The 13906-nt window shown below is 36.9% G+C and overlaps 1 protein-coding gene across 5 annotated transcripts in view; it reads right to left on the bottom strand.

Moving 5' to 3' along the window:
* The window catches only part of GPHN (gephyrin), a 606903-nt gene that overhangs the window by 363890 nt on the left and 229107 nt on the right, over positions 1-13906 (bottom strand). The window lies entirely within an intron of this gene.

Below are 13906 nucleotides of genomic sequence, written 5' to 3'. Positions count from 1 at the left end.
GATTTTTGAATTAGAGTTTTCAACTTTTCTGGATATATGCCCAGGAGTGGAATTGGTGGATTATATATGGCAGCTCTGTTTTTAGTTTTTAAGGAAACTTCATACTTTTTTCTATAGTGGCTGCACCAATTTACTTTCCTACCAACAGTGTATGAGGGTTCCCTTGTCTCCACACCCTCTCCAGCATATATTATTTGATGATAGCCATTCTGACTAGAGTGAAGTGGTATCTCATGGTTTTCACTTGCATTTCTCTAATAAGCAATGCTAAGCATCTCTTCATGTGTCTCTTGGCCATATGTACGTCTTCTTTGGAGAAAGGTCTATTTAGCTCTTCTGTTCATTTTTCGATTAGCTTTTTTATTGTTGTTGCTCTGTACTAGCTTATTTAAGTGATCGTCAATTCTTTTTAGAAATTTGCCTTTCCTATTGTGATATTCCCTTTCCTAGAGATTCATGCTTCTTCTCTATTTAGAGAAGACCTTTCAATATTTCTTTTAGGGTACATTACTATTGCTGTCTTCTTTTAGTTTTTGTTTGTCTGAGAAATTCTTTTTTTTTAAAACTTTTTATTTTATATTGGAGTATAGCCGATTAACAATGTTGTAATAGTTTCAGGTGCACAGCAAAGGGACTCAGCAATACATATACATGTATCCATTCTCCCCCCAAACTCCCCTTCCACCCAGGCTGCCACATAACATTAAACAGAGCTCCCTGTGCTACACAGTAAGTCCTTGTTGGTTATCCATTTTAAATATAGCAGTGTGTACATGTCAATCCCAAGCTCCCTAATTATCCCTTCCCCTCATCCTTCCCACCGCCATAACCATAAGCTCCTTCTCTAAGTCTGTGAGTCTGTTTCTGTTCTGTAAATAGGTTCATTTGTACCATTTCTTTTTAGATTCCTTATATAAGGGGTATCATAGGATATTTCTCTTTCTCTGTATGACTTACTTCACTCAGTATGACAATCTCTAGGTCCATCCATGTTGCTGCAAATGGCATTATTTCATTCTTTTTAATGGCTGAGTAATATTCCATTGTATATATGTACCACATCTTCTTTATCCATTCCTCTGTCGATATATTTAGGTTGCTTCCATGTCCTGGCTATTGTGACTAGTGCTGCAATGAACATTGGGGGTGCATGTATCCTTTCAGATCATGTTTTTCTCTGGATAAATGCCCAGGAGTGGGATTACAAAGTCATATGGTACCTCTATTTTTATTTTTTAAAGGAACCTCCATACTGTTCTCCATAGTGGCTGTACCAATTTACATTCCCAGCAACAGTGTAGGAGGGTTCCCTTCTCTCCACACCTTCTCCAGCATTTATTGTTTGTAGACTTTTTGATGATAGCCATTTTGACTGGTGTGAGGTGATATCTCATTGTAATTTTGATTTGCATTTCTCTATTAATTAGTGATACTGAACATCTTTTCATGGGCCTCTTGGCCAGCTGTATGTCTTTGGAGAAATGTCTATTTATGTCTTCTGCCCATTTTTTGATTGGGTTCTTTGTTTTGATGATATTAAGTCTCATAAGCTGTTTGTAAACTTTGGAGACCAATCTCTTATTGGTCACATCATTTGCAAATATCTTCTCCTAATCTGTCGTTTGTCTTTTCGTTTTGTTTATGGTTTTCTTTGCTGTGCAAAAGCTTTTGAGTTTAATTAGGTCCCACTAGTTTCCTTTTGTTTTTATTTCCGTTATTATGGGAGAAGGATCGAAAAAGATATTCCTGTGATTTACGTCAGAGAGTGCTTTGCCTATGCTTTCCTCTAGGAGTTTTACAGTGTCTGGTCTCACATTTAGGTCTTTAATCCATTTTGAGCTTATTTTTGAGAATGGTGTTAAAGAATGATCTTGTCTGAGAAATTCTTTACCTCTCCTTCTATTGTAAATGATAATCTGTTGGGCAGATTATCTTAGGCTGCAGGCTTTTCCCTTTCAGGACTTTGAATATATCATGTCATTCCCTTCTGCCCTGCAAAGTTTCTGCAGAAAAATCAACTGATAGCCTTATGGGAGTTCCTTTGTAATTGACTCTTTGTTTTTTTCTTGCTGCCTTTAGAATCCTCTCTTTAACTTTTGCCATTTTAATTATGATGTCTTGGTGTGGGTTTGTCTGGATTCATCTTGTTTGGTATCCTCTGTGCTTCCTGTACCTGGACATCTGTTTCCTTCTTTAGGTTTGGGAAGTTTTCAGCCATAATTTCTTCAAATACTTTTTTTTTTTTTTTTTTTTTTTGGCGGTACGCGGGCCTCTCACTGTTGCAGCCTCTCCCGTTGCGGAGCACAGGCTCGAACCCGTGTCCCCTGCATCGGCTGGCAGACTCTCAACCACTGCACCACCAGGGAAGCCCTCAAATACGTTTTTAATCCCCCCTTCACCTTTTGGAACCCCTATCATGGGTAGGGTGTCACACTTTATATTATCCCATAGATCTCACATGTTTTTTTTTTCATGTTTCTATCTGCTGTTCTGATTGGGTGATTTCCATTATTCTATCTTCCAGATCACTTATTTGTTCTTCTGTGTTATTTATTCTGTTATTCAGTGCTTCTAGATTGGTTTTTATTTTGGCAATTGAGTTTTCTAATTTTGATTGGTTCCTCTTTATAGTTTCTAGTTCCTTGTTATAATAACCTGCATTTCTACTGATAATCTTTCTTAATTTCTTTAGTATTTTTATTACCTCCTTTTTGAACTTGGGGTCTAGTAGACTGGTGAGACATTTCATTACTTGTTCTTTCAGCGGATTTCTCTTGTTTTAATTGGGATTAATTCCTCTGCTTTTTCATTTTACTTAACTTTCTCTGTCTCTACGAATTTAGGAAAAACAGTTATCTACTGTGATCTTGAAGGGGTGTTTTTATGTGGGAGTGTCCCTGTGTAGACTGTGTGAGTCCAATATTTTTGATGCAAGGGGTGTTTTTGGTATGGATGCCAGCCACGTTTTTCCTCAGAGTGTGCTGGCCATTATTCCCTTGATAGGGGGTGTGATTGGTGTTATGGTTTTCAGAGCCTGCACTGGATGTTAGGTGGGGCCTCCTCTCTGCTCACAGCCCTGTAGAGGGCAGGGTCTGCTTCCCAGTTGGAGTAGAACTCCTGAGGGTTGGGTTTTATAAGGTTCCACTGCCTTTAAGTGCATGATTTGTCCCAAAGGAGGTGAGTGCTGAAGCAAGTGAGGCCCATGTGGTCACAGCAAACCTATCTGCTGCCCGTGCAGGCATCTGTGGTTTTGCCTAGAAGCAGCCCAAGGTTGCATCCCTTTCTCTGTTGTGTTCATCCCAGACCTGGTGCTAGGCTGGTGCTGGGGGCCAGGGTGCTGTCACTGCAGGAATTGAGTTGGTTGTGCTGTGGCCTGGGACCTGGGTTGCTTCTGTGGCAGGCCTCTCCCAAGACCTGTCACCCCAGATCTGGCTCCAAGTGCTGGTGTAGGATGAGCAGAACTGGTATGCTCCCGCTGGAAAATTAACCACTTGTGTACTCCTCCCCAGAGGCTGTCAACCCGAGACGTGAATTTCTGTGGTGCCACCTGCTGTGTGCACCAACAAACTCTGTGGTTGCTTAACCCGCACCCACCCACCTGAGTGTTAACCGTGGCTCTGATTCAGGACCTGTGGCCTGCCCCTGTGCACACACTGACAATAGGCTCTGAGATTTGGTCTGGACTATGCCCCCAAGGCCTCCAGGCTGTCTCCATGCACCTAGACTGAGTCCTCTCCCAGGGCCCTTCCGAGATTCAGTACCTAGCCTCTGTGCATACTAGTAACCCTGGCTGGTGCAGGTTTTGGGCTAGGAAGTGTAGCAAGATGGCAGCTGTCAGCATAGATCTCTATCCTGATTGCTATCAAGCCAGCATGAGCTCACTCCTTGCAAGCAGAGTCCTGGCCCCATCAGCCCCTCTGTGTATCCCGGCAGTCATCCCAGCAGGCAATGGGGCTCCCCAGGGCAAGGGGCTGCCCATGTGGGCCTTCCCTCCATCACAGATCCCTCCCAGTGGCAATGATCCCATCCTGATCCCTTTTTTCCCCCATCCTACCCATTTACATGGCTATCTTTCTTGAAGCTTTCATTGTATAAGAGATCTTCTGCTAGTTTCCAGTTGGTTTTCTGTGAGAATTCTTCCACATGTAGGTGTACTTTTGATGTGTCTGTGGGTGGAGGTGAGCTCCACATCCTCCTACTCCACCATCTTGATCCTCTCCAATAAGTTTCTGCTTGTCTTATAGTGTTTCTGTGGAGGGGTGGGAGCTTGAAGCTCTAACACTAGCTGTTCTACTATCCACTATTAATTCTAAATAGATATGCTATATTACATAAGAAATTTGCCAAGGTAAAACAGTGTGTTACCTTTAGCATGATCTCTGTCTCATACCCAAAGATGATTTTTCAGAGTAAGAACTGTGAATATTTTCCAGTTTTCCTTTTATTCTACATTTCCACAGTACAGCTCCACTAACAAACAATACCAAAACTTTCCAAACACAAATAACTAGGCATGAATTCTGTTGGTTTGAAAGTGAATCCAACATGCTGTAAAGTTTTATTTAATAACTCTATGCATTTATTACATGGTCTTATTGCCATCATTCTTAAATTAGCTCATGTGAGACCCTGAATTAAAGATAAAAAGATACTCTCAAAACACTTTTTAGCTATTGTATTTTTCAGTTCTAAAATTTTCATTTGGTTCTTTTTAATAGTCTCTATTTTAGGGCTAAGATTTCATGTCTCTTCATTAATTACAAGCATGTTTTCTTTAATCACTGAGCCTAGATATAGTAGCTGCTTTAACAATCTTTGTCTGTTAATGCCAATAGCTGGGTCATCTTGGGGTTAATATCAGTTGATTGTCCTCTTGAAAATGGGTCACATTTTTTTATTTCTTTGTATGTTAAATAATTTTGGATTGCATCCTGTACATGGTTGAATGATATGTTGAAGAGATACTAAGTTTTGTTATATTATTCTGAAGAACATGGATTTCTTTCTATTTCACTAAGCAGATGACTTAGGTAGACCTAACTGAAAACTGTCTGTTCTGCAGTGGACGGCAATCCAAAATTTAATTCAATTCCTTTAGCCTTAGCTGTGCTGACAGTAGTTTACTCATGGTCCAGATGTCAGCCAGAGATCTAGGGAGCTTTTTTACAGAATTTGAGGTGCCTCTCTTTGGCTCTATCTTTTCCAGGATTTCCCCACTCACATTTCTTTTTATATTCTTTTCCATTATGGTTTATTACATGATATTAAATATAGTTCCCTGTGCTATACAGTAGGACCTTGTGGTTTATTTTATATACAGTAGTTTGTATCTGTTAATCCCAAACTCTGAATTTATCCCTCCCCCACCCTCTTTCCCTTTTAGTAATCATAAGTTTGTTTTCTATATCAGTGAGTCTGTTTCTGTTTTGTAAATAAGTTCATTTGTATCATATTTTAGGTTCCACATATAATTGATGTCATATGGTATTTGTTTTTCTCTTTCTGACTGACATTACTTAGTATGATAATCTCTAGGTCCATCCATGTAATGCTGCAAATAGCGTTATCTCATTCTTTTTATGGTTGAGTAGTATTCCACTGTGTATATGTACATCATCTTCCTTATCCATTCATCTGTCAAAGGACATTTAGGTTGTTTCCATGTCTTGGCTTGTGAATAGTGCTGCTATGAACATAAGGGTGCACGTATCTCTTTGAAGTGTAGTTTTGTCTGGATATACACTCAGGAGTGGGATTACTGGATCATACGGCAACTCTATTTTTAGTTTTTTGAGGATCCGCCATGCTGTTTTCCACAGTGGCTACACCAATTTACATTCCAACCAACAGTGTAGCTGCGTTCCCTTTTCTCCACACCCTCTCCAGCATTTGTTATTTGTAGATTTTTAAGGATGGCCATTCTGACCAGTGTGATGTAGTACCCCCATCACTTTAAAGCAGCTGTGGCTGCCCAAACTCTGTTTTTCCAGCCAGTAAGCCTACAGATTTCAGCTGCCAGCTAGGCCAAACCGGGGCCTATTCTGGGGTTAAGTGTTATAAAAATGGGATACTCAACTAGTGCCTTCTTCCAAATGTCAGAATCTACTTGCTCTTGGTCACTCTCCAGTGCTTTCAGGTAGTTATGGGGTTTTTTTGGTCCAGACTTTATAATTGTTATTTGTGAAAACAACAGGGGCTTCTAATAGGGGGCTTCTAATAGGAACTACTACGCTATACTGGAATAGAGCTTCCTCTCAAAGCAGTTTAAATGCTTATTATTTTATCAATAAAATTTAGTGCCACCTCTATGGGTCTGTCATTTAAAGTCATTCTACTCACTCCTGTAGAATAGGCAATATGAAAAAAAAAAGAAATGGCTATGTGAGAGAAGTTTGATTACACGTATCATCTGTTATACAATTACAAACTAGGTTCTAGAAATGACCGTTGGTGAAAAAAATAAATGTTTTGTATTTTAACCTGTTCCTATTTTTGTACCACTTTTAATTTTTGGGTGCCAAATGAGAACAGTCTTAGTGATTTTCATGATTCTAAACATACATGCTTACTGAAAAAAGACAAAAATAATTCAATCAAAATAAAGAAGTATAAAGAATTGAAAATCACCAACATTTTACCAGAGATAACCCATTTAAAACTTGCTAATCATCCTTCTATACAAATTTCCATATATACACACACCTGTGCTATTAACTTGATTTTTCAGTTTGACAATATATCATTAGTAAGTTCACTAAAATGATTTTTAAATCTACATAAAATAGTCTATATATTTTAATTTAAAAGCCCTATGGATAAATATTTTTGCTGCTTTTAGTTTTTCACATCTATAAACAACACTATTTACCTTTATAAGTTTTCTAACTGTGAGCCATTGGGGTAGAAGAAAAGGTAATAGAAAGGGAACAGGCTTGGAGGCAAGACAGACCTGGGTGCCTGTTTCAGTTCTAGTCGATTTGCTAGCTTTATGTCCATAGGCAAGTTAGTGAAATTCTTTGAAAGCTGGACCACTGTTAAGAGGAGTAAGGTAAGCAAGGACATGAAAAACATCTACTATAATTCTGGGTACACAATAGGAACTTAAAAAATAAGTGCCTGTTTGTATGTGCATGGACGCACATACACACACATTATAAAACTATTAAGAAAGCAAAGATACTTGATCAAAGCACATTTTTTTTAAGTATTTGAAATTTTGGTTTAATTTGCAACCTAAATGCAGAAGAGATTTATTTTGTTTCATTTTCATTTTAATACATCTCTACTGGAGTATAATTGCTTTACAATGTTGTGTTAGTTTCTGCTGTACAACAAAGTGAATCAGCTATATGCATACATATATCCCCATATCCCCTCCCTCTTGAGCCTCCCTCTCACCCTCCCTATTCCAGCCCTCTAGGAGGTCACAAAGCATGGAGGTGATCTCCCTGTGCTATGCAGCAGCTTCCTACTAGCTATCTATTTTACATTTAGTAGTGTATATCTGTCAATGCTACTCTCTCACTACACCCCAGCCTCCCCTTCCCCGCCATGTCCTCAAGTCTGTTCTCAACGTCTGCATCTTTATTCCTGCCCTACCACTAGGTTCATCAGTACCATTTTTCTAGGCTCCATATATATGTGTTAGCATACGGTATTTGTTTTTCTCTTTCTGACTTACTTCACTCTGTATGACAGACTCTAGGTCCATCCACCTCATTACAAATAACTCAATTTCATTCCTTTTATGGCTGAGCAATATTCCATTGTATACACGTGCCACATCTTTATCCATTCATCTGTCGATGGACATTTAGGTTGTTTCCATGGATTAAACCACATTATTTATTACTGACTTATGCATATACCAAAATTTTGTGTGAGAATCCATCTTCATATTCAAATTTTATAATGAGTAGGACATAAAAGAATTTTTTTAATTACATCACCTTCTTTCAAACGTCAATGATATGCCTCTGACAAAGTTTTGTATATGATGTGGTTCTCCTTTGAACATTTTATTCCAGGCTGAATATAGCTAGGTAAATAATTGGGCATAGATAACACCTATTATTTAATTAATTTAATGCTATTTAAAAATCTCCTTAACAAAAGTTATCTCAAAACAATTTTATTCACTGATATTTAGTCATATGTGGAATATAAAAGGTCTGATTTTCAGTAACTTTAATGGTAATAACCATCAGTATGGTTTAGTTTTCAATAAGAATATCAGTGGTAAAAATATTTTAAGATGTTACAATATAATTTATATGTTTATTAGTAAAGAAGAGCAGAGGAAATTCATTTTAGTAAGGTTAAATATAGTATTTGGATGGAATTTTTGCCAAGACCTCTGTGTAAAGATATTAATAATAATTAGTAAGAGGAACAATAAAACACTGATCTATCTATAGGCAGCGAAAAAATAGAAGAGAGGTAGGCTTAAACTATCTTTTCAAAGAGAGCCAAGAACTACTCATTTTACCAGATCAGATTGTTCTGATGTTGAGAGGAAAATTACCTACTCCACATTGCACAATGGTAGTGCAAAGTCTGTTTTTTTTTTTTTCCCCCTTAAGGGACTAAATGATCAGAAATATGGTAGAGAGAAAACTGACAGCAATATAATATTTCTAATATTTTAAATAAATACGTTTTTTCCATCATTCCTCTGGGATGCCCTTATCCTGAGGAGAATATAACATAGGAAAAGGTGCTCTCAATTAAGTGAATAGTACCAGAAAAGAAGAGAGATGAAAATCATCAACACTGAACAAACCAGACAAGAACACTAAATTAATTGGGTTGGGAAGTGAATAAATTCCCAGTTTTAGATTCTTACCTATATGCCTTAAAGACCCCCAACATTCATTAGTCCTCCCAAATATGATTTTTTCCTTTTAATTCCTGACCTCAGGGATTGGCACTATCTTCCACGACATTGTCTAAGCTAAAAACCTGAATCAGTCTATTTCTACTCCTCACTTCTCAAGTCTACTTGGATCATATCACATAGGTGCCATTTACTGTGTGCTCACTATGTACCAGGCACTGTGCTAAGTACTTTATAAACATTTAATCCCAAAATAACAACAGCAGGTTTTGTAATCCAACAAAGGCTGGTTTGTTCTATCCATATTTTTAGGAAAACACAGAATGGTTAACATACAGGCACAGTCACAATCCAATTAAGATACAGAGTCTGTTTTATTAATCACTGTGATGTACCTCCCATATTTTCCATTACTGTTGGAAAGACATGAGCCTTGCCTTTATCATCATTCATCTAGATTGGTATAGAGCATCCTAAGTATTCTGCCCCTATACCTCCTTCCAATTCATTTGCTAAGGATAGCAAATCCTCTGAAATATACCTGAAAAAATGTCTTTGTTTCAAAATCTTCAAAAGTTTCCCTCCCTAAGACATACAAATCATTTACAATGTGACTCCAGCAACTTAACATTCCATTGTCATCTCCTAAAGTTATTCTTAATAATCCCTTGACTTTAGACAAACTTGCATTTCTCAAAAACACTGTTTAGGGCTTCCCTGATGGCACATTGGTTAAGAATCCCCCTGCCAATGCAGGGGATATGGGTTCGATCCCTGGTCTGGGAAGATCCCACATACTGTGGAGCAACTAAGCCCGTGCACCACAACAACTGAGCCTGCGCTCTACAGCTCGTGAGCCACAACTACCGAAGCCCACGCGCCTAGAGCCTGTGCTCCACAAAGAAGAGAAACCGCCGTGATGAGAAGCCCCCGCACCGCAGTGAAGTGTAGCCCCCACTCGTCACAACTAGAGAAAGCCCACATGCAGCAACGAAGACCCAACGCTGCCAAAATAAATAAATAAATCTATTTTAAAAACCAACTGTTTATTCATATATAGTGTCTTTGCTCACTTTTTTTTTTTTGCTTTAGAAGCCCTTCTCATCATATTCTTCATGAAGAATTCCTTTACCCTCTAAGCCAAAATTAGTCACTGTCCCCTCTGTGCTCTAAAAGTTTTAGTATACATATTTAACATAAAAATTACATTTTATAATGAATAAGACTGTCTCTTGCACAAGACATTGAAATCTTCAGGATCATTCATTTAATCAACAAATATTTCTTCACTAATTATAACTGAAAAGGTTGACAAGCTGACTTACATAAAAATTTGGAATTTCTATTTGTCACAGACACTTATAAGAGAGTAAAAAGGGAAGCAACAGACTGCGAGAATAAATGTGTAATACACATAACAAAGGACTCATCCAGAACATATAGGTAATGCCTACTATAAAGAAGAAAAAGACAGCTAACCTAACTTTTAAAACAGTCATTTCACAAAAGAGGATATCCAAATTATATGAAAATATGCTCAATATCATTAGTTATTTATTAGAGAAATACATATATTGGAAACATTTTTGGTCACAATTCTCTGAAATAATTAAATGAAAAAAGACTGACAATACAAAATGTTAGTGAGAATGTGAAGTTAAGTGGAGTTCTCCTAAAATGCTAAAGAGAATATAAATGCATACATGTACTTGGGAAAACTGCAGAATCTAGTAAAATTATTCATTTATATACCCTACGATCCAGTATCTCTAGGTCACATCTAGCTTGTCTATTAGGTGGATATCTAATGAGATTATGTGTATATATGTGCACCAAAAGACATGTTCAAGACTGTTTATTGCAGCATTATTCATAACAGCCCCTAACTGGAAACAACCCAAATATCCTTCATCAAAAGAATGGATAACTAAATTGTACATTTAATAAACCAAAAAGCACAGCAATTATCCATTGCTATAAAGTTTGATACAGGTAAAGATAATTCATGGTGACAGAAATCAGATAGTAATTACCTTTGAGGAAGAGGGAAGGTGTAGTGATTGGAAGGGGGCATAGGGAGATTTCTGGGATGCTGGTGATACTGTATTTCTTTAGCTGTGGGTTACTCAGATGTGTTCTCTTTGTGATAATTTAACAAGCTTTACACTTACGATTTGTGACTTTTAGGTACAACTCATATAGAATATTATACTTCATTAAAAAGTTTATTTTAGGAAACAGAACCGAAACAAGAGCTATGAAACTGGATGAGATAACCAAGTGAGTTTAAGTACAGAAGAAACAAATGCTAAATAAATTATTATTGAATAAATAAAAGTGCAAATGAGAGATTTAAGAACAGCAATCCAATTAAGAGAAGGGGTATCAAAAAGTAACAAATATTGGGCTTCCCTGGTGGCGCAGTGGTTGAGAGTCTGCCTGCTAATGCAGGGGACACGGGTTCAAGCCCTGGTCTGGGAGGATCTCACATGCCGCAGAGCAACTAGGCCCATGAGCCACAACTACTGAGCCTGCGCATCTGGAGCCTGTGCTCCGCAACAAGAGAGGCCGCGATAGTGAGAGGCCCGCGCACCGCGATTAAGAGTGGCCCCCACTTGCCACAACTAGAGAAAGCCCTCGCACAGAAACGAAGACCCAATGCAGCAAAAATAAATTAATTAATAAACTCCTATTTCAAACATCTTCTAAAAAAAAACCAAAGTAACAAATATTGAAGTAAACATTTCCTCAGTGGGTCTGCTTTATTCACGTAGAAAGATTGGGTGAATGATGTTTTGTATCTATGCTACTACTAATTCTCATTACCATAAAAGAATCCAGAATCTGGGCTTGAACCTGGCTCCACCACTACTTGCTGTGTGACCTTGGACAAATCACTTAATGATCTTTGCTTCATTTTCCTCACTTATGAATAGGAACAATAATAGTACCCACCTCATATGTTTGTTATGAGGATTAAAATGAGTTAGTAGTTTTTAAGCAATTACCACAGTGTCTGATACGCTGAACATTAAACAAACAAACAAAACACAATCCTGGCAAAAGGATGTGACTTTGTGATTTGACTTTACTGAAGTTTATTTAAATCAATCAACTGAAAAACTACTAGATATAATAACAATGTTTCCTAGCAATAATCAGTTAAAAATATAATGCCAGAGTTCTGCTTTTGGGCAGAGTGCAGTAGATCATAGCACGTCAATACTTATATACCATAATGAGTAGACAATCAAATAATTACAAAAATCCTACTTTTTAAGAGACACTGAAAAGCTACAGAACCAATAAATTAGACAAAATAAGATTTTAGAAATGGGGAAACTTTTCTAAGTTAAACTGATAATCTGTAGCTTTTCTTACCCACCGCACCCATCTACACTGGGGATATTTGCTGATTTTGGTCACAGGGCTGACCACCAGCTTTTCCAGGCAGAGATCCTCTGCTGGGAGGAAAAGAAACCAGAAAGCTTTTAGACATTTAGAAACTGGAAACTTGAATAGACTTAAACACATGGCTGTTTTTTCCCTCGGAACAATTGTGGATTTCAGTGTTGTACATAAATCTGCAAAGCTAGACAAAAAGCTTATGAAAGGCAGAGTGAAATCCTTTGCATTCTTCATGGTGCTTAAGAAAGAAAGATCTGCTAGGGAAGGCTGACCAAAGAACAATGAAAGTTTCCACTTCAAGATATCTGCCAGTTTTTGAGGCTTATATTGGTTAGGCTGGAGGCAAGAGAGCTAGGCTGGAACCTAAGACTATCAAAGCTAAATCTCCTATTGTAACAGGAAGGAAGGGATGAAAACCCACCATATTCTCAACTCAGCTCTAATCCAGCAAAATTCTTGACTGAATTGGAGTGATCACTTTCTCATATTTTCTACCTATCAGTAGAAAGGGAGACAGTATGATGGATGATAAATCATCTATAACCAATATGACTGTTTTACACAGGAAATATATTTATAAAAATTACTTGGTACGTAAGAAAATAGGGCACAATATTAAAAAGAAAACACAGATGAAAAGCCCCACAAGAGATGCATGGGGAGTTTGCAGACAAGAATTTTAAAGTAAACTATGATTAATATATTCAAGAAAATAGAAGAGAGATAAATAAAACAGAAAAAATGATGGAAAATTTCACCAGGAAATGGAATCTATAAAAAATTAAATGGACATACTAGGACATAAAACTTACAATATCTGAAATTTAGATCTAAATGAGTAGGTTTATTAGGATTGAAGAATGTAAACACAGGTCAAAAGGAAAAATGCAGCAGAACACAGAATATTAAATTCAAAGACAAATAAACAAAAAAGTACAAACTGATGTAGAGAAAATAAAAAGAATGAACAAACAGGACAAAACAAATATGTGAGACATTCTCAAACGGATATATATATATATACATATATATATATATAAACTAAATACTATATATGTTTTAGAGCTATTTCCTTAGTGATTGCTCTAGGGTTTACTATATGTATCTTATCAAAATCTACTTTAGATTTAGAGTTTATTAACTTAATTTCATGAGATATAGAACCATTACTCCTACATAGTTCTAGTCTCTCATCTTTCCTTTTTGTGCTATTGTTATCCACGTTACATATACATATATATATATATATATATGTCTTTGTACATACAAATACACATGCATCAAATTCAACAATTTGCTATAATTAAGATTTTATATAATTTATGTTTATTGAAAAAGCCAAGAAAAGTAAGAGGGCAAGTAAATATTTATAGAGTTTTTGATATTAACTTTCTTATTTACTATTTCTGGTTCTATTTGTTCCTGTGGATTCAAGATTTCATCTGGTGTTATATACTTACTCTAATGCAGCTTTGCTCTCCAACCTACCTTCTTTGTTTTGTTATTTTCAAATATATTACATTTCTATATATTATTGGCTCAGCAAAAGTTGTATATGTATTGTCTTATACAATTGCTTTTCAAATCAGTAATGAGAGGAAAGGACAAAGAACATTCATCTATACTGTCTTTTATAACTACATAATTACCTTTACCAGTGCT

This window comes from Delphinapterus leucas, chromosome 2 (genome assembly GCF_059928025.1).
Source record: "Delphinapterus leucas isolate spDelLeu-1000000601 "Yukka" chromosome 2, BTC_Dleu_Yukka2, whole genome shotgun sequence".
Taxonomy (NCBI): Eukaryota; Metazoa; Chordata; class Mammalia; order Artiodactyla; family Monodontidae; genus Delphinapterus; species Delphinapterus leucas.
This window is presented reverse-complemented; position numbering and strand designations above follow the sequence as displayed.